This window comes from Natrix helvetica (assembly GCF_964273705.1).
Source record: "Natrix helvetica genome assembly, chromosome: W".
Lineage (NCBI taxonomy): Eukaryota > Metazoa > Chordata > Lepidosauria > Squamata > Natricidae > Natrix > Natrix helvetica.
Window position 1 is genome coordinate 16,848,861 of NC_138555.1, and position 19,064 is coordinate 16,867,924.

Below are 19,064 nucleotides of genomic sequence, written 5' to 3' on the forward strand. Positions count from 1 at the left end.
TACCAATGCCACTGCCCCCATCAATTCACTCGCATCCATAGAACACTTATTGTATTTACAGGACCCTGAAAATGACCTTTTACCATGGTTTTCACCTGACGGGTTATACTGGATTTGTGGTGCATATGCATATAATGTTCTTCCCAAGGGATGGTATGGCTCTTGTGTTTTAGGTGCCATTCAACCCTCCTTTTTTCTTCTTCCTCTCAAACGACGCCAAATACTTGGCATACCTATATATGATGAGGTGGGCCACGTACAAAAACGTGACATTTCTAGGATCTCAAACAATATTAACATTGGCAACTGGAAGGATAACGAATGGCCCCCTGAGTGCATCATGAACTATTACGACCCTGCTACATGGGCCCAAGATTGCACTTGGGGCTATCGTACACCCATTTATATGCTTAATCGCATCATAAGGCTCCAAGCAGTTGTAGAAATCATTACCAACAAAACAGCTCTTGCCTTAAAACAACTTGCCAAAGAAAGTGCTCTTTCTCGCACATACATTATGCAAAATCGTCTTGCCTTAGACTATTTATTAGCCAAAGAAGGGGGAGTATGTGGAAAGTTTAATCTATCCAATTGTTAATTAATTAATTTATTAAATTTATAGACTGCCCCCTCTCCCCAAAGGGACTCGGGGCGGTGTACAGACCACAATAAAACAATATACAAACTTAAATAATTATAAATACCCATTAAAACAAATTATATGATAGGCTGTACAGTTATAGTTAAAAATTAAAACAACCTAAAAAATCTATCCCTAAACATTTAAAATTTAAAATATAGGCTAGAGGGACACAAAAGCTACAGTTAAGCCAGGCCAGCTAAGTTAAACAGGTGGGTCTTAAGTTTTTTACGGAAGGAGCGGAGATCGGTCGTTATTCTAATGTCGGGGGGGAGGTCATTCCAGAGGGTCGGGCCCATCACCGAGAAGGCCCTACTCCTGGGCGTTGCCCGCTGGCACTGCCTAGTGGACGGCACCCGGAGGAGTCCCTCCCTGTGAGAGCGAATCGGCTGCAGGGATGTATGGGGCAGGATGCAATCCCGCAGGTAGCTAGGTCCTGTGCCATGGAGCGCTTTGAAGATGATAGTCAACACCTTGAAACGCACCCGAAAAGCCACAGGTAGCCAGTGCAGCCTGCGCAGGAGAGGTGTTACATGGGAGTATCTGGTACCTCCCATAATTGCCCGCGCGGCCGTGTTCTGGACCAACTGCAGCCTTCGGGTGCATCTCAAGGGAAGCCCCATGTAGAGAGTATTGCAGTAGTCCAGTCGGGACGTCACCAGTGCATGGGTGACTGTGCGCAGGGCGCCCCGGTCCAATAGCGGGTGCAATTGGCGCACCAAGCGAACCTGGTGGAACGCCCCCCTTGCCACGGCCGTCACATGGTCATCCATTGACAGCCGGGCATCCAGGAGGACGCCCAAATTGCGCGCCCGCTCCACGGGGGCCAGCTGTTCGCCCCCGGTGGCCAGTGATGGAACCCACTGGTTGAACCGGGGCGCCGGTAACCACAGCCACTCCGTCTTGGAGGGTTTGAGTTTGAGTCTGTTACTGCCCATCCAGACCCGTACGGCCTCCAGGCACCGGGACATCATTTCGACGGCCTCGTTGGGGTGGTTCGGGGTAGATATGTACAGCTGAGTATCGTCAGCGTACAGATGGTACTCAACCCCAAAACCGCGGATGATCTCACCCAGCGGCTTCATATATGTGTTGAACAGGAGAGGCGAGAGGACCGACCCCTGCGGCACCCCACAAGTGAGCGGCCTCAGGGTTGACCTCTGCCTTCCCGTCAGCATACATTGCGCTCGGCCAGAGAGGTAGGAGGAGAACCACCGCAAAACGGTACCCCTCACCCCCAACCCCTCTAGACAGCGCAATAGGATACCATGGTCGATGGTATCAAAAGCAGCCGAGAGATCTAATAGGACCAGGATGGAGGAGCAACCCCCATCTCTGGCCCTCCAGAGATCATCCACCAACGCGACCAAAGCCGTCTCCGTGCTGTGGCCGGGCCGGAAACCAGACTGGCGCGGGTCTAGATAATCAATTTCATCCAAGTGGCGTGGGAACTGTTGTGCCACCACACTCTCTACAACCTTTGCCAAAAAGCAAAGGTTGGAGACAGGACGGTAGTTAGCTAATATAGCTGGATCCAGGGAAGGCTTCTTGAGTAGGGGCCTCACCACCGCCTCTTTTAAGACTGCTGGCAAGAACCCCTCTCTCAAGGAGGCGTTGACTAACTCCTGGAGCCAGCCTCGTGTGACCTCCCAGGATGCCAGTACAAGCCAGGAGGGACACGGGTCCAGTAAACATGTGGTGGCTCGCAGTCGACCACGCAACCTGTCCATATCTTCGGCGGTAACAGAGTCAAACTCCTCCCAAGATGGTCCCTCAAGACTCGCCTCTGGCGTCCCTCCTAGCCCACTGCAGGGGACCCACTCGCTGTGGATCTGAGCGATTTTGTCCCGCAGATATTCCCCAAATTTCTCTGCTCTACCCTGCAAAGGGGCTTCCCGCGGCCTCTGTGAAAGGAGGGAGCGGGTCACCCGAAACAGGGCGGCAGAGTGGTTGTCTGCGGACGCAATAAGAGCGGCACAATATCGACGCTTGGCCACTCTTAATGCCACAAGGTAGGTCCGTAAATAGGCTCTTACCTGTGTTCGGTCAGATTCAGAGCGTGAAGATCTCCATCTGCTCTCTAGGCATCTCTTGTGGCGCTTCATCACCCTCAGCTCCTCGGAAAACCAAGGGGCCTGTGTGGATCGCTGCTGCAGGAGAGGCCGCAAAGGCACAACCCGGTCTAAGGCCCCGGCAGCCGCACTGTTCCATGCGGCCACCAGGTCCTCCATCCGGGAGCGGGTCAGGACTACAGGAAGTGGCCCAAGCTCCGTCTGGAACCTATCAGGTTCCATCAGGCGCCTGGGGCGGAACCATCTAGGACATTCCAGTTCCGCCTCCCCTCGATGCGGGGTAGCGCCTAGGAAGTCGAGCCGGAGAAGTGAGTGATCTGACCATGACAGGGGTGTAATAGCTAGTTCCCCTACTCCCAGATCACTCCTCCACTGGTCAGAGACAAAAATAATGTCCAGGGTGTGGCCTCCCTCATGTGTGGGGCCCTGAATTATTTGGGTCAGGTCCATGGCTGTCATGGAAGCCATGAACTCCCGAGCTACCTCGGATGATCCCCCTGTCGACGGCAGGTTGAAATCCCCCATAATCAATAGCTTGGGGGTCTCAACCGCCATCTCGGCGATCACCTCGAGGAGCTCTGGCAATGCCACTGATGCATAGCAAGGAGCCAGGTATGCAATCAGCAAGCCCAACTGTTTCCCTGGGTCCCACTTCACGCATAGGGACTCACACCCGGATATCTGTGGCACAGTGAACTCTCTCGGCTCCAGCCCTTCCTTTACAATAACCCCTACCCCACCACCCCTACCCAGGGTCCGAGGCTGATGAAATGCACGGTACCCCGGTGGGCACATTTCCACGAGGGGGAGACCCCCCTCGTGGCCCAACCAGGTCTCCGTAATCCCTGCAAGGTCCGGCTCCCCCTCCAAAACTAAATCATAAATGAGGGGGGCCTTATTGACAACGGACCTTGCGTTGCACAACATCAGCCTCAGGCCCTGGCTCTGTAAGTCCTGGCCACCTAGGGCGCGGGGGTTGGGACAAATGATCGGTCGTGTCCAACGACCACGGTCTCCCAACCGGCAACGAGATCTACGTCTGCCCTCGCACCTACCCCTCCCCCCGACCGTTGTGATAACAAGACCCTCTGCTGGAATATCACTATTCCCCCTCCCCTCCGTAGCTCCGCTCACTTCCCTACCGACCTCACCTGTCGGCCTGGCACTAGCCCCTCCCTCAGCCTGATCAATCCCAGCCCCCACCCTGGGACCCCCTAAAATATATATAAAACATTTTATTAAAAAACCCGTCAGTTTTCACTTCCTCCACCTCTCTGGATTAATAAATCCCTCATCAAGGTGGGCCCTCGAAAGTGCGGAGGGCCATACTTGCGAGAGGGGGGACTCCCAGAGTAAAATCAGGTCTGCCCCCGAATACATAAAAGACCATAATTCAGCAGGGCCTCAGATCGAATTGAGGATGCTACAGATGTTAAAATGGGATTGAAAGATGTTAGAATAAATAGTACATAAGTCCAGTGGTATACAGAAAGCCGGAGCTGGGTACAGATGGTAAAACCAAAGTCCTAGGCGGGGATGGTGGGGATGGTGAACCGGTCAGATGGTCTGCAAGTGGTAAGTGATAGGTGATAGGTGGGCGATGGGTGGTCAGTCAGTAGGGGGCAGATGGTCAATTTGATGGTGAGCGGGGGGCAGCTAGTCAGTAGGTAGAAAGCAGGGTGATAAATAGGTGGTAGGCAGGGGGCAGATGGTTAGTGGTGGTCAGCAGGGGGCAGATGGTCAAAAACAAGGTAGGCGGCCAGCAGGAGACAGATGGTTCTCCTGCCAGCACTCTGGCAGCCCTGGCATTGAAAGTCTCCTGTTAGCCACAACAAGCCCCCTGATTCCTGTCTGGTCTCCAGCGCTGAGAGCAACCCTCCTCCTACCAGGCCTCCAACGCTGAGACGCCTCTGCCATCGTTCCTCCACTCTCTTCTGTTGTATCCAGATAGACAACAGTGGAAAAGTAATTGAACAAATAACATCGGATATGGTAAAAATTGCCCATGTTCCCATTCAGACATGGTCTGGGTTAAATTTCAGAGATATGTTTGGTTCATGGTTCTCCAAATTGCCTGGCCTTCAGGCCATTGTTGCGCTCATTGGTATGATTGCCTTAGGATGTATTGTATTGCCTTGTGTCTTACCAATTTTTGTAAAAACTATTTCCAATAGTCTATCACTGATTGCTGAAAAGCGTGCTGTCGCTCAGGTGAATGCATTATGGCACAACAAGGGATATTCCTTGATACCTCAAGATGAATCTCTCCAAATTGAGCTCCCGGATGCCTTTAAAGGCAGCGAGGAAGAAATAGACAATGATATCATCACCATTAACCATGATAAAAAACCTCCCATCACCTTCAGTTGTGATAAGGAGACCATTTCAACATTTCAACAGCGGTGGATACCCCCAAACTTGTGGTTATGGGGGATTTCAACCTGCCGTCGACGGGTGAAACATCTGAGGCGGCTCGGGAGTTCATGGCTTCCATGACAGCCATGGACCTGACCCAATTAATTCAGGGCCCCACACACGAGGGTGGTCACACACTGGACCTTGTTTTTGTCTCTGGAGAGTGGACGAGTGATCTGGGAGTAGGGGATTTGGTTATTACACCCCTGTCATGGTCAGATCACTCATCTCTCCGGCTCGACTTCCCTGGTGCTACCCCCCACCGCGGGGAGGCGGAACCAGATTGTCAAGAATGGTTCCGCCCCAGGCGACTGATGGAACCGGATAGGTTCCAGATGGAGCTTGGGCCACTTCCTGTAGCCCTGACCCGCTCCCGGACGGAGGACCTAGTAGCCGCATGGAATAGGGCGGCTGCTGGGGCCTTGGACCGGGTAGCGCCTTTGCGGCCTCTCCTGCGGCAATGAATCACCCTGGCCCCTTGGTTTACCGAGGAGCTGAGGGTGATGAAACGCCACAAGAGACGCCTAGAAAGCAGGTGGAGGTCCTCACGCTCCGAATCTGACCGAACACAGGTAAGAGCCTATTTACGGACCTAACTTGTGGCACTGAGAGCGGCCAAACTTAGACACTGTGCCGCTCTTATTGCGTCCGCAGATAACCGCCCTGCCGCCCTGTTTCGGGTGACCCGCTCCCTCTTATCACAGAGGCCGCGGGAAGCCCCTCTGCAGGGGAGAGCAGAGGAGTTTGGGGAATATCTGCAGGACAAAATCGCTCAGATCAGGAGTGGATGGGCCCCCTTCAGTGGACCAGGGGAGACGTCGGACGCAAATCTTGAGGCACCACGCTGGGAGGAGTTTGACTCTGTTGCCCCTGAGGATTTGGACAGGTTGCGTGGGCGACTGCGAGCCACCACATGTTTATTGGACCCGTGTCCCTCCTGGCTTGTACTGGCATCTTGGGAGGTTACACGAGACTGGCTCCTGGGTCTTGTGAACGCTTCATTGGAGGAGGGGTCCTTACCGACCGCCTTGAAAGAGGCGGTGGTGAGGCCCCTACTCAAGAAGCCTTCCCTGGACCCGGCAGAGCTAGCTAATTATCGTCCCGTCTCCAACCTTCCCTTCTTAGCAAAGGTTGTAGAGAGTGTGGTGGCACAACAGTTCCCACGTCACCTGGAGGGAACCGACTATCTAGACCCGCGCCAGTCCGGCTTCCGGCCGGTTTTTCGGGTGCGTTTCAAGGTGTTGGTTACCATCTTCAAAGCGCTTCATGGCACGGGACCTAGTTACCTGCGGGATCGCATCTCACCTCATACATCCCTGCGACCAATCCGCTCCCACAGGGAGGGACTCCTCCGGGTGCCGTCCACTAAGCAGTGTCAACGGGTGGCGCCCAGGAGTAGAGCCTTCTCTGTGATGGGCCCAACCCTCTGGAATGACCTCCCCCCCGATATTAGAACTACTACCGACCTCCACTCCTTCTGACAGAAACTTAAGACCCACCTGTTCCAATTAGCTGGCCTGGCTGATTTATAGTCCCACTTTCAACCTCCTGGCAAACACCTTATTTTGGGGGTAATTTTTAAGGGTAATTTTAATTTATATTCGAATTTTAATCTATTGTACAGTGTATATCCTACCTCCTCCGTCTATTTATGTATATCTATCTATATTTTTTGTATCTACATTGTTTTAATATGACTGTACACCGCCCCGAGTCCTGTTTAGGAAAGGGTGCGGTCTATAAATTAAAGTTTATTATTATTATTTATTATTCCCATTTTTTAAGCAACAAGTCTAAAAATTCCGCCTTTTAAAACAAAAAACAGAGGAGATGTTGCAGTAGTGTTTGATCCACCATTAAGGGCTAAACAAAAATAACACGTGCTCAGAAGAACTATCCCTGGTAAATTTCCACTACGTGCAGGCCTCTGGGAAGAGGCCGGACCACGTTAGGAGGAAAAACAAAAGAGACAAAAGGATCTCGTCACCAGAATGACATGATGTACAGCCAATGAAATTAAGACACCACGAGCCAATAGAATGCTTGTACAGGAAATATGACCAAATATGGTAGTGTTAAGCCTACGTGTAATTGTAGTACATACCCCTTACCCTGCCCTTCCTTGCCTACCAATAAAAGAGATCTCCAGATGCAATTCTGGGCGCGATCTCATCCCGAGGAATCCTGTGTGGTGTCTTCACTCTCCATCTCATGAAATCGGCCCCCGGAGAAGGCCTCTGGCCAAACCGGGAAGATTGAGCCCCGGTTTTCCACAATTATTCATAAATACTTCACAAAACTATGCGCACAAGACAGTATGGAGGAAAATAAAATAAAACATTATTTAAACAAAGAAAAGATAACACCAATCTCAAAAGAGCAAAGGGAGGCGATAAACAGGCCAATAACGTTAGTTGAAGTGGAATTAGTCTTGACAAACCAGAAAAATAATAAAACCACAGGACCAGATGGAATACCGGTGGAGCTATACAAATATAATAAAATAATATTGGAAGAACTAGGAGTGGAAATGTTTAATGAAGTTTTAGGAAAAGCCAAGATACCTGAATCATGGACAGAAGCAATAATATCGCTAATCCCAAAAGAAGAAACCATCCTACAAGAAATTCAAAACTACAGGCCAATTTCATTATTAAACTCCGATTATAAAATATTTGCAGCAATTATGGCAGGAAGAATTAAACAGCTTTTAAATGAACGAATACACCCGGACCAAAACGGATTTTTACCTCACAGACACATTAAAAATAATACGAGAATCATCCTAGATATAATAGAGTACTACGAGGCGCATCCAGAAAAGCAAATGGTACTGGTTTTCCTTGATGCACAAAAAGCATTTGACAACGTAATCTGGAAATTTATAATAACACTATTGGACGAGATGAAATTTGGAGAAAAATTTATAAAAATGATAGAAGGATTTTATAACAATCAGACAGCCAAAGTTCTGATGAATGGAGAATTAACAGAGAAGATTGAAATAAAAAAGGAGTCAGGCAGGGATGCCCCCTCTCTCCTTTGCTGTTTATATTAACTTTGGAAATTTTATTAAATGAAATTTGGAAGGACCAGGGAATAAAAGGTTTAAAACTCAAAAATGAAGAATATAAGGCCCAAGCCTATGCCGATGACTTAGTATTTGTTCTAGAGGACCCAGTAGAATCCAGCCTGAAATTAATTCAAAAATTAGAAGAATATGGTGAAGTGGCAGGACTAAAGATCAATAAAGACAAAACAAAAATGATAACCAAGAACATGACAAAAAAGCAAGAGGAGGAACTGGAAGTAACAACCAGAATGCAAATAACTAAGAAAGTGAAATACTTGGGGATCTAATAAATTAGTGACACAAATAAAAAAAGATTTAGAAAATTGGAAAAATATTCAACTATCACTCATGGGACGTATAGCGACAATTAAAATGAATATTTTACCAAGAATCTTATTCCTTTTTTTTCACATTTTTTTTATTTTTAAACATAAAAGACAACATTAAAAAAATTTCATCCATTACATACCGCATGTCGTTTGGTTACAAGTGTTTTTGCATCCGTATTTTCGATTACATATACAATCACAGATTTTCCATCCAATATAACCAAAATACAAACCATATAAAGGATATCTTTATAGTATGCACTTAGAGTTATATATTATATTACCAATCCTCTATCAAATGTACATTAATTCATTTATTATCTTTGTCCTTCATTTTATAACAAAACATTCTAAATTATTCATATATATGTCAGTGTTTCATTGTATGATTATTAGTCTAACAACATTATTGTATTCTCACTTTTCTCCTTCAATTAAAACATAAGTAAAACATTTTTCATTTCCAGGTTCTTTTTTCCAGCCCGTGATAAAACAAATCCCATAGCTTATAAAATTGCTCGTCTTCTTGTTCTCTAATTTCAAATGTCAATTTGCTCATTTCAGCGCACTCCATTATGTTTCAAATAACTTCTTCCTGTTTTGGTATCATTTCGTTTTTCCAGTTTTTTGCAAATGCAATTGTAGCTGCTGTTAAAACATTTACAATCAAATATTTTAAGTCTTCATTGTAAATTTCTGGTATGATTCCCAGTAAAAAGATCTCTGGTTTGAGGTCTATGAGTTTATGAATCATTTTCTCCAACCACATGTGGATTTTAGTCCAGTATCTTTTAGCTTCAATACAAGTCCACCACATGTGGTAGTATGAACCCGGTATCTGATGACATTTCCAACACTTTTCCGATTTATTCTTGGACATTCTTGCAATTCTCCTTGGGGATAGATGCCACCTGTAAAACATCTTATACAAATTTTCTCTATATGCAGTTGACATTGTCATTTTATAATTTTGAGACCACAGTTTCTGCCATTTTTCTAAATCTATCCCATACCCAAAGTTTTTCCCCCAAGCTATCATAGTTTCTTTAACTTGTTCCTCTTGTAATTTAGTCTCTAATAAATATCCATATAGTTTTTTAATTACTTTTTCATCAGTACCTATTAAAATTTTATCTAACTCAGTCATTTCATTGTAAAGACCTATTGATTTTCTATCTTCATTATATCTAGATTGTATCTGTAAGTATGAATACCAATTCATTTCTTTTTTTTATTAAAATGTTTAATAAATTTTACAATTATCACCCCTCTTACCCTTCCCTCTTCCCCCCCTCCCTCCCCCCGACCTCCCAGAGCAAAATACAGGGTATAAACATTTAACAACCATACGCTAACATAAGCTAACTAATTTTAACATGTTACTATTCTTGTGCTTTAACTCCCCCTTTATTAAACTAACTTTGAATAAATTGTAACATTCTTTATGCCTAATACCAATTCATTTCTATTCCTTCTTGTTTCAACTCTTGAATAGATTTGAGTTCACCCTCTGTATTCAATATTTCAACGAATTGTTGCAGAAAATGACAGGCTTAGACTTCTCAGGATACAGGAAAAGTTTATTTGGCAGCCAGGTTCAGAAACGTTAGCCCATGGCTAACATTGCAAGTTCTGAACAATCTTTATTATTGATGCACGCATTCTTATACATTCTCAAAGACAGTGTAACACGGAAACACTTTACTAATTTCTTATTGGTTACCTTGAGGAAAAAGCCTTATAAGCAGATGGGGGTCTTACTTCTCCTTTTGTTACAGGTATGGACTACGTGCCATTAACGAACTTTAATTGAACTTTGTGGTTTTGGACTTTTGACATAGGGACATTTGCTGGAACAGGTTGTGGTTGAAGGCTGATGACATTTCCCTGTCCCTTTAAGCAAGCTTCTAACTGTTCCTTTTATGCCACGTCTTCATTCTTATATTTTAATCCTGGCTTAATTACAACTGTTCCTCCTGGTAAACGTACTATTAACTGGTTATTTTAGGGGTATTGTTTTTAATTTAATTTGTGTGTGTCCTAGGGGTTTTAATATTATATTTATATATACTTGCTCTGTACAGTTCTTTTTAATTCGATTTTAACCTCCTCCATATTTAACTGTACATACTTAATTCTTTTATTTATTGTATTTTGATATATTCTTTATATGGACTGTACACCGCCCCGAGTCCCTTTCGGGAGAGGGGGCGGTCTAGAAGCATGGTAAAATAAATAAATAAATAATTAATAAATCCATATTTTATTCTACTTTATTTCCCCCCTTCTAGACTCTATTAAGGCCCACAATTGAGTCTAGCCTGTTAGATTAACAATATAAGCATGCAGGATACAGAATAGCAGAAAAAGCAAGAGTACAAGCAATACGCATCTTAGGGCTTATCTTCCAAAATCACTTTCTCTACTTCCAAGAGGGCAATTTGAATATAGGAATTAGTATCTGAGACTTCATCTTCCTTGAGGGTATGTGGAATTAGGCTTTCCATTAACATTAATTACTTTTCACCCTGTGTTTCCTTTACAGACCTCATAATGAGTTGTTTAAGCAAGGGTATTATGCAAGGGAGGAAGGCTAAACTTGCAATTCCACATAATAAAAGAAATAGCATTTGTTTGATCCAACCTGTTCCCGGTAGCCAAGAGAACCACACATCTGTTCCTTGTACTTTTTGACCAATAGAGGAAGCTCAAACTCATAGTTCTTGGATCACCCCCCAGACTTTCCCTGATCTATTCATATGGAAACAGCAAGCTTTTCCACATAAGAAGAAGACTCCATTTTCCCCTACACACACTCCTATGTTCATAGAAAAGGCATGGCCTCGGAGGTTCTTTTCATTAGTCCAGACCTGTAAGGTTCCTGCCAAGTACATACCAGTTAGGGGCTGTAATGGAACTTCTTGGTTAGGGTCCATTTGCCTATCCCTGAGAACTGGTCCTTCAAAGAGATAGTGGGAACTGGCGTTTCCAGGGGGAAAATAACACAAAATCCCATGGTGGATTGTATTGAAAGCCAAATGGGAACCCTTCCAGTAGTCAGATTCCCCTCCCATCGGTAAAAAAACAAGTGGGAGTGGGAGCGAGAAAGTGACCCTCTGTTGGAAGAGCTTGTGAGCAGAGGGAGACATGCTGCGAGTTAATTTCACATCTACAAGGGTTTTCCTGGGGGCAAGGTACATTTCAGATGGGCATTGTTCCTCTGATAGTGACCCCACAGGAATGCCAGGTTCCTGATATTGTTTGATGCACAAGGACTATCTTAGCTTTGTTGTTGTTGTTTTCAAAGATCTTGCTCAACTGAAACAGCATGATAAGGTAAAGATCCAGCAGACAGACACAACCAGTATTTTTGACCCAGGGCAGGATCAGACTGATTGATTAAGCTTTGACCTAACTCCAGCACTCTTTATAGTCCCCTTTTCTCAATTGTTGCAGGGGTCTGTTTCCCCTATGTTTTGCCCTTTTTCTTACAGGGTTTGTCAAATAATTGACTTTAGGTGTTGGGATTGGTTTACGGTTCTGTCCCCAAGCATAAATGATGCATCGTTGGTGGGAGCAGACCACATCCTGTAACTTGATTCCACCCTGTTCTTCGGGATTTATAGCATCCACGGATCTTTCTTCAAGAGCAAGGGGGGTTGCTTGGGTATTTTCGCAACATTCAAGATGTTATCACTTAACAAGCTCATTGCCAATAACAGCCAGAGCCACAAAAGGCTCATAATTGTCCCTCATGCAAAACCTCTCCTAACACAATTCTTTTAGCCCCCTGAATCACTGCATCAGGGAGGGGTTATATATAGTTTAAGGAATGGCAATATCAGCTTTGGGCAATCCACAAAACCAAATCTTATTTGCTAAACATATCACCCACAATCCAAAAACTCCTATTATACTGCAAAGAACCCATTTCCACGCTTCCTCAAACATAAGTGTCATCAGATGATTCATTTTCCTCTTGATTATAATTAATGATCTTAGCCTCAGCACCTGTCTTCCTCTGGAGGGGACAATTCCTGAGGGATGAATATGCAATACAACAAATAAGTACGTTCACTAAAGCGAGAGATAGTACAGTTATGACTATGAATACTTGGCTTGCCATTTCCTGACAGGTGCTCAACCTTTCTAATACATCTTATATCTAATAAATGGAACGTTGTCTTCCTCCTCCAAATCTTCAGCCATACGTCGAGAAGTCAGCTTCCAAGTGTGACTTCCGTAGGGCCTCTTCTGCCCCGTAATTCTGCCCATTGCTGGTAGGGCAGTTTTTTTAGGGGGCGTTTCTTTAAGCATATCACTAGAGGACGGGCTTCTTCCTGGTCTGCCTCCCAATACTCATCAGCAGCTGGCTTAACTCGAGTCCAGTGAATCCAAAACTTGGATTCCAACACTTTTGCTGCAAGTGGAGAACACATGACCACAGTATATGGGCCCTTCAAATCTAGGTTTCAAATTCTTCCCTTTCCAGTGTTTTACCACACTCTGTCCCCTATCTGAATATTATGACTGGAAGTTGTTAAAAATGGTGGGGGTAAGGGAGACACAATACTGTTGGATTACTTGTATTTACTTATTCAATTCTCCTACCATTTGATTCACCCATGAGGACCCCAGCTGTCCTAGGTCCCTTATATGATTTTTCAAATTATGGCTTATAACTGGTGGCCGTCCAAACATCATTTCAAAAGGAGATAATTTAAGTTCTTTACATGGAGTACATCTCACAGAGCAGAGAGCTACGGGTAAGGCATCAAAACACACCTTATCTTTTCCTTAACAGTGCAATTCACACATTTGCTTAATTTCTTTCCTGAGGCAGTTAAAAGACCTCTTTCCCTATGATCAGCAGCATTGATATGCAAAGTAAGGAAGGCATACAGAGTCAGTTCAGATGTTCACCCTTTCATTCTTTGTCCTCTCTAATGCATAGCCCATAATTCTGCTACTTGGGCACTAGTGCCTTTTGGGAGAGGTCCACTCTCAAAGACTTGGGCAAGGGAGTCTACTGCATAGCCTGCATAATGTTCTCTCATAGTAATGAAGCTTGATCCATCAGTGAACAAGTTATAGTCTGCATATTTCAACGGCACGTCAGTTAAGTCTGGTCTGCATGAAAACTGATTCTCAATGATTCTCATACAATTATACTCAATTTCGGGTCCTGGTATTGGCAAAAGGGTGGCAGGGTATAGGTTATTTGTTTGCTTCAAGGTCATTTGTGGATTTTGAGTCAGGAGTGCCTGATATTTGTAAATGTCCCTTCATTTCTAAAATTCCTTGAATTGCGTGGCTAGTGTAGATATTGGTAGGCTGTCTGAAAGTTAATTTATTAGCTTCCTCCATTAGGAGAGCTGTGGCGGCTAGAATTTTAGGCAATGTGGCCAGCCTTTTGCAACAGTCCAGTTGTTTAGATAGATAAGCCACAGGTTGTTGCCAACTTCCTTTTTCTTATCAGAGCCTGAGATAATTCTGACTTTAGGGCTTTGTACGCCTGTTTCTCCTTTAAACCTCAAGCAAGGGTTCTTCTTCTTCTTCTTCTTTTTTCCACCCCCCTTTGTAGATGCGTAAGGAGGTTTGGCTAGAAGCGCAAAATTTGAAATCCTCATTCTGCAATATCCTGCTGCCCCTAAGAATTCTCGCAATTTGCCATACAGCTTCTTTTCACTCACATCCTATTACTCTTAAGTATTTAACTTGGCGCTTTTTGTCCCTGCCTTCCAGCTTTTTTTTGCCTTGGGGCACGGTGTCCCTTGTCCATTAACAGATGAAGCAATTGATTGATTTTTTTTTTCAACAAATCTCCTTCGTCTGTTCGGTTACTGGGATATTATCTACATATTGGAGTAGCACATTTCCATCTTCGCAAGGCTGGAAATTTTCTCGGTCTGAGGCAAAGACTTCACCAAAAAGGTAGGTGATTTTTTTTAAATCCTTGGAGAAACCTAGTCCAAGCAAACAGCCTCTTTTGACCTGCTACTTTTCCTACTCAAAAGCAAACAGTTTTTAGTTGTCTCTATGTATTTGAGATGGTGAAGAAGGCATAGGCAAACAGGCATGGCTAGAGGTTTCACTTGTATAATTATTGGTGCATGATGATACGCATGGCCTGGTGGATTCTTGAACCACCATTGCCATATCTCATCTGGGGGAGTGCCTCATCATTAGAGCCATTTTATCTTCCTCAAAGGACAGTGTAGCTCCCATTTTGCATAGGATATCATGACCCAAAAGAGGAACTGGGCATTCAAGCATGTCTTGGGACATTCTTGTAGCCAGTGGCCTTTTTTTTCTTACACCAATTACATTGACCTCTGCTTTGGGCTTTGGAATTATTTGACAATGCAACTGTCAGCAATTCAGCTTTACGTTGCAGCCTGTCATCTCTCTTTCTCTCTTTTACTTTTCACAAAGACCTTTCATGCAATTTCCATTTTATTCAATCCACACAGACCTACATGCACAAATACCCTGAAACAACACTTTCAGACCTGGGGAAGAGTTTGTCCCTTTAAATCTTCAATTTTCTTTCCTTGGGAAACATGTGGCTCATTCTCCAAGCAGTGGGAAAACTCAGAGAGCAGTTTATATCCTATCGTTCCCCACAGCTTCAAGCCCCAGCTGAAAAGCTTGCTTATTTTGCCAGCTGGTTAAACATATCAAAATCAATTGATCGCCATTCAATTCTACATGTAATTAGTATAGATACACACCTTAGAATTACATCAAATTAATCAAGTCCAATTACCTAGATCTTCCTATTCAATAGGCTTTACCTTTTTATGACCTGCTAAATTTCTTACTTTTGCTTGAAGTTATGCCCATTGTTCTATCTCCTTAAGCACGTTTGCATCTGGGTGGGGCCCTTGATTCATCTGATGGTGGCCAGAATCTGAGGCCCTATTCAAAGGCACTCCAAACCTTGGCACAATGTCTTTTAGTACACACAAAACCAAGAGATCTCTAAATCTCACTTTCTGGGAAAATTGTGGGGACATCTATTTGCCACACAGCACCTGGGAGCCCTGTAGAAGGACTTCCAAAGGAGTTCCTTCTTTTCTGAGGTTTTGAGCCCTTGTATGCACATCCCACAAGTTCGGAGATGCCATTCCTGGCCCCCCTTTTTTCCCTAATGTCATCTGCAGAGTGACCAATGAAGATACAATACAATACAATAGCAGAGTTGGAAGGGACCTTGGAGGTCTTCTAGTCCAACCCCCTGCCTATACCGTGTCAGACAAATGACTATCCAACATCTTCTTAAAGACTTCCAGTGTTGGGGCATTCACAACTTCTGGAGGCAACTTCTGTTCCACTGATGAATTATTCTAACTGTCAGGAAGTTTCTCCTCAGTTCTAAGTTGCTTCTCTCCTTGATTAGTTTCCACCCATTGCTTCTTGTTCTACCCTCAGGTGCCTTGAAAAATAGTTTTTGACTCCCTCTTCTTTGTTGCTCTTTTCTGCACTCTTTCTAGAGTCTCCACATCTTTTCTACATCGTGGTGACCAAAACTGAATGCAGTATTCCAAGTGTGGCCTTACCAAGGCCTTATGAAGTGGTATTAACACTTCACGTGATCTTGATTCTATCCCTCTGTTTATGCAGCCTAGAAATGTGTTGGCTTTGTTTGGCAGCTGCTGCACACTGCTGGCTCATATTTAAATGGTTGTCCACTAGGACTCCAAGATTCCTTTCACAGTTACTACTGTTGAGCAAGGTATCATCTATACTGTACCTGTGCATTCCGTTTTTGTTGCCTAAATGTAGAATCTTACTCTTTTCACCATTGAATTTCATTTTATTAGAAAGTGCCTAATAATAATAATAATAATAATAATAATAATAATAATAATAATAATAATAATAACAACAACAACAACAACTTTTATTTCTAGACTGCACCCTTTCCTAGGCAGGACTCGGGGAGGTGTACAGTCATGTTAAAACCATATACAAATACATAGACATGAACATAGACATAGACATAGACATAGACGTGGACGTAGACGGAGGAGGTAAAAAATATACTGTACAATTCTTAGTTAAAATACAAATATTAAAATTCCCTTAAAAATTCCCCAATAAAATGTTTGCCAGGAGGTGGAAGATGGAACTGTCAATCAGCTAAGCCAGCTAGTCGGAACAGGTGATTCTTGAGCTTCTGTCAGAAGGAGCGGAGGTCATTGGTAATTCTAATATCGGGAGGGAGGTCATTCCAGAGGGTTGAGCCCATCACAGAGAAGGCTCTACTCCTAGGCGTCACCCGCTGGCACTGCTTGACGGATGGCACCTGGAGGAGTCCCTCCCTGTGAGAGCGGATAGGTCGTAGGGATGTATGAGGTGAGATGCGGTCCCGCAGGTAACTAGGTCCCATGCCATGGAGCGCTTTGAAGATAATAACCAACACCTTGAAACGCACCCGAAAAACCACAGGCAGCCAGTGCAGCTCGCGCAGGAATGGTGTTATGTGGGAGTATCTTGATCCTCCCATGATAACCCGCGCGGCCGCATTCTGAACTAGCTGCAGTCTTCGGGTGCATCTCAAGGGGAGCCCCATGTAGAGAGCATTGCAGTAGTCCAGGCGAGACGTCACCAGAGCATGAGTGACTGTGCGTAGGGCATCCCGATCCAATAGGGGGCGCAATTGACACACCAGGCGAACCTGGTGGAACGCCCCCCTTGCCACGGCTGTCAGATGGTCATCCATCGACAGCCGGGCATCAAGGAGGACGCCCAGATTGCGCGCCCGTTCCACGGGGGGCAATAATTCGCCCCCTATGGCCAGTGATGGCGTCAACTGGTTAAATCGGGGCGCCGGTAGCCACAGCCACTCAGTCTTGGAAGGGTTGAGTTTAAGTCTGTTGTCCCCCATCCAGACCCGCACGGCTTCCAAACACCGGGACAACATTTCAATGTTCAAGTTTGTCAAGATCCTTCTGCATCTTTAGCCTATCTTCTGGAGATCATATTGACTATTCTATTTTCTTCAACCTCAGGATCTAATGTGGCATATTGCCTGAAGGTTTGATAAATGCATTCTAGGAATTCCCCTGGATTTTCATCCTGTTTCTGTTGAATTTAATAGACCTTCCCTAAATTCTTAACTTTTGTTTGAATCCTAACAAAACTAAGGTCCAATAGTTTTGCAGCTGAATGTACTAGGTTCCTAATCTGGTTCCTTCAGTAACCATGTCCAGTCCGGATTTTTTTTTCCATGATCCTTCTGTAAAGGCTTATTCAAAAGACTTATTCTTTTCTCTGTGGTTAATAAAATTTCCATCAGACTTTTTATGTCAGCCCAAGCAGACTGGTGAGTTCAGAAAAATGGATGCAAAAAGGACATGCATCTCATCTGGATTTTCTCTATAAGCAGGAATTTGATTTTTCCAATTACATAAATCAGCCATTGAGAATGGAGCATATATCCAGACCTTACGTAGCTCCCCCTCAGCTTCTGGCAATAAAATTCCCTTAGGGGCAATTTGAGTTTTTATCTCAACTGCTCCCTTGGACCAGGTTTGTGGTCCACTTGATCTATCCCTTCGATAACCTTTTTGGTTTTCTTTCTCCTGGCCCTACCTAATGGGACCGTTTGTTCTTTCTTTTTAACAAAACAAAAAAACACTTAAACACATCATCAAGGACAACCATGCAAGTTAAAACAGACAGGAACTAAGTGTTTCATCGAGACTCTCTTTTTCTTTTTCTTTCCTCCTTGAGGCTTGTACAATAGGGGTGAGGATAATTTCTCTGCCAGAGACTTTACTAAAACTCTCTCAAAGCTTTTTTTCTCCTCAATATGCATTGGAGAGGCGTTCGAGGAACGCTCCCCACCTTCCCATGTTCTATTTCTAAGACACTGTCACCGACCTGGGGTGCCGGAATACCATGGTCGCCTTCAGGAACTGCGATGACATAACCACCCACACAAACCTAGAGCCTCATTAGGATACGCCGGTTCCATTTGGAAGGGACGCTATCCCGGGCTCAGGGGGGTGACCTCTTCCACTCCTAACCGAGTGGGTCTACAATTCTTTTGATACTTGCCTGCAGGCATCTTCTTTCTCAGCCGGCGTAAATTTTATTAACTTGTCCTGATCCTGGTCAGATTCTTGGATCAGTGGTGTCCTCCGGATGCCCAAGAGGGGTCATCGGCCCCCTTCCAGAGAAAGATCTCCGTGGCGCCTGAAGAAGGGCGAGATGGCCTCGATGGGGCACCGGTCGGTCTGTTCCGTCCTCAGCGAAATATCACTCTAAGTCCTGCTGCCACGGTCGCCAGAATTGTTGCAGAAAATGACAGGCTTTAGACTTCTCAGGATACAGGAAAAGTTTATTTGGCAGCCAGGTTCAGAAACGTTAGCCCATGGCCAACATTGCAAGTTCTGAACAATCTTTATTATTGATGCACGCATTCTTATACATTGTCAAAGACAGTGTAACACGGAAACAATTAACTCATTTCGTATTGGTTACCTTGAGGAAAATACCTTATAAGGAGATGGGGGTCTTACTTC